Source organism: Octopus bimaculoides, chromosome 3 (genome assembly GCF_001194135.2).
Source record: "Octopus bimaculoides isolate UCB-OBI-ISO-001 chromosome 3, ASM119413v2, whole genome shotgun sequence".
Taxonomy (NCBI): Eukaryota; Metazoa; Mollusca; class Cephalopoda; order Octopoda; family Octopodidae; genus Octopus; species Octopus bimaculoides.
Genome location: NC_068983.1, coordinates 47,542,909 through 47,546,458, shown reverse-complemented (window position 1 = coordinate 47,546,458; position 3,550 = coordinate 47,542,909). Strand labels below are relative to the sequence as shown.

Here is a 3,550-nt window from a genome sequence, read left to right as displayed (position 1 = left end):
ATACTTCATTTCACATTGCTCTGCGACCACTTAGAAGTTGGTACGCCGTTCACCTGTACAGGTAATATCGACATGATGGAGGAAGTGAGCTAATGTATAGCATATACATTCTATCATCACTCTTTTACACGTTTCAGTCATTTGACAGCGACCATGCTACAGTACCGTCTTTAGTCGAAGAAATCGTCCCCCAGGACTTATTTTTTGTAAGCCTAGTACTTATTCTATCAGTTCTCTTTTGCCAAACCGCTATGTTACGGGGACGTAAACACACCAATATCGGTTGTCAACCGATGGTAGGGAGATAAACAGACACACAAACACACTCACATCAATATACATACACACACACACACACACACATATATATATATATATACATACATATATATATATATATATATACGACAGGCTTCTTTTAGTTTCCGTCTACCAAATCCACTCACAAGGTTTTGGTCGGCCCGAGGTTATAGTAGAAGACACTTGCCCAAAGTGTCACGCAGTGGGACTGAACCCGGAACCATGTCGTTGGGAAGCAAACTTCTTACCACACAACCACGCCTGCGCAACTGAAAGAAATAGGTTGCTCTAAAGTAGAGACCAATGCCCATGTGTGTTAGAAAGATCGATTGATCTCTTCTGTCCTTGTCAAGAGGAGTGCTAAACGTCTCTCCTTTTTTGCAACACAACAAACAAATCATTTTTTCCCTTTGTTCACCAAGAAATTACCAGATCCTCTTTCTCGAACTCGAGAGACTACCCTTAATATATTTTGTAGCCTGTTGACCCTTATTTTAAAATAACATTAATTTTAATCAACTAGATTTTTTTGGAAATTACCAATTTAACAACTGACAAAATTCTGTATATATTTTAATCATTTTCTTGTAAATATGTTTTAAAGTAGATTTTTTAAAAATTTATTTCTTTATTGCCCACAGGCGGCTAAACATAGAGGGGACAAACAAGGACACACAAAGGGATTAAGTCGATTACATCGACCCCAGTGATAAACTAGTACTTATTTAATCGACCCCGAAAGGATGAAAGGCAAAGTCGATCTCGGCGGAATTTGAACTCAGAACGTAACGGCAGACGAAATACCGTTAAGCATTTCGCCCGACGTGCTGACGTTTCTGCCAGCTCGCCGCCTAAACATGGTGTAAATATTACCTCTCTAATATTAATAGTACAAATAGTTGTTGAGATTTATTTTAATTAGCATTTTAATTGCAACTGTTTCACCCCTCTCATTTATCATAAATAGTTTCCATGGATGTTCGAGTTTAACCCCAAGTAAACACTGACATTCTCAATTTTTTCACGCATAATCTCCACTAACCAATCTGACCTTCCCATTTTAAGACTGTTGAAAGTAATTTGAATATTATTTTGTCAGTATTTCTAACAGGTTGAGCGGCCATGTACAGGCTCTTGCTTTGCCGGCTCACACATTTTGTAGCTGCTATGTCTTTAACCCCAGCTTAAATATTTAGCACCAAATATGTTCATTCTATGACCACACCGACTTTAATTCAAACATAACGCATTTAGAACTACATTACCATTTGTGATCTTTTGTGAAGATAGTCGGGTGAAATCTGAAGGAGATTTGGTTGTTATATCCAGCATATGGGATGATACGCAGACATCTTCCGCGGTGGATTGTACATGAATCTTATAGCTTCTAATTGTAGTATCACACCAGATCAGCCTTGAACGAACAAATCGATGACGAAAAGTATTCCTGCCATAATGGTCCAGTCTTAAATTTAGACATGAGGTAGTACTTGATATAGTACTTGACGTAGTGTGCGCCCTTCATTTCTTGTGACCACAAGGTTCTAAAAATACCAACCAAATTCCCCTTATGTTATGGCTGAATTATGTGTTCCCGGAATTATAAAATCTGTATAAAAGACGCAATGGTCACGAACAGAATATTTTTGATGATCTCATATGTCTTCTTAGTCAGACCTACCTTTGTGCTAAATAACAATAGCAAAAACTCCAGAACATGATCAAAGATTGTACATTAAGATAGCCTACACGCGGAAAATAACCTACCTGCCAAAATGTCAGCTATTCTATTGTGATATATGTTTTAGCAAACTGAACATAGTTTAACACTAGTAGAGATTTGTTTAAAATCAAACACCTTTGTAACTAACATTGCAAAGATTATATCAAGGAAGGTTGAGCTTCTCAAAGATTGGCTACATTTCGTATAAAACCGCACTGAATTCGATTTAGAAAGTACTGGAAAATTAGTGACTATTTTAGCTGAGAAGCTAAAAATTTTTCACGGAGGTTATCATCGTCTTTTGACGACCAGAACTAGAAGAGAAGTTAAAATGAGAAGCAAAAGTTATGATCAGGATTTCAGCTCAGATTGACGAAAGGTAAAAGTAAGTAGTTAGAATGTACATCATTTAGTTCAGAACTTTCCAAAGTGATCAATATAGACTTTATCAGAGGTCAATGGAAATTTGCATGGAGTCGAAAAATGGCTTAGAATCAGCAGTGGATCGATAAAATTCTAAAAGCCGACATAGTTCAAGGTTCGAAAACGTTGAAGAAAATTTAAATAGGTAGCTGTATATATAACCCTTGGCTTCATGACACGGGAAAGATGCCAAACACAGCGCAGCTTACATATATAGCTGTATTTTTGTATATGTGCATCCATGATTGTAAGTATGGAAGTACTTCTCTCTCTCTCCCTCTCTTTCTCTCCCTCTCTCTCTTTCTCTCTCCCTCTCTTTCTCTCCCTCTCGTTCTCTCCCTCTCTCTCTCTCTTTCTCTCTCCATCTATTTCTCTCCCTCTCTTTCTCTCCCTCTTTCTCTCTTTCTCTCTCCCTCTCTTTCTCTCTCTTTCTCTCTCTTTCTCTCTCTCTCTCTTTCTTTCCCTCCCGCTCTCTCTCCATTTATATACATATATATACATATAAATATATATATATATATATATATATATATATATATTTATATGTATATACATTTATATATATATATATATTGATATATTTATATATATATCTTTATATACATATACATATATATATATGTGTGTGTGTGTGTGTGTGTGTGTGTGTGTATGATTGTAGCATGTGTTTATATCTATATTTGTATATAAATATAGATATATAGATATATTTGTATATCTATATTTGTTTCAATGTAAGGTGTTGTATTCATGTGCGCGTTTTGTAAGTATGTTACTTTATGATACGACCAGCATATAGGGTGTGCGCGTGAGAGTATTTACACTTGTGTGAGCATATTATGTGTGTGTGTGTGTGTGTGTGTGTACACACTCACACACACATACACGCGCGCGTGCACACACACACATTTGTACACACTCGCACATACTCGCACGCACGCACATATACACATGTACTTCTGTAAACACGTACATATAATATGTGCGTATATACATACATATATACACACATACATACATATATACACGCATGCATACATACATACATACGTGTACTTATATATATATATATATATATATATATATATATATATGTATGTATGT

At 36.0% G+C, this 3,550-nt stretch overlaps 1 non-coding gene across 1 annotated transcript; it reads right to left on the bottom strand.

Annotated features, from left to right (window-relative positions):
• Window positions 1-571: 571 nt before the first annotated feature.
• LOC128247481 (U6atac minor spliceosomal RNA) lies at window positions 572-687 on the bottom strand. Its single transcript, XR_008263852.1, has one exon. It is a non-coding gene; the product is annotated as a U6atac minor spliceosomal RNA (small nuclear RNA).
• Between the last annotated feature and the right edge of the window lie 2,863 nt (window positions 688-3,550).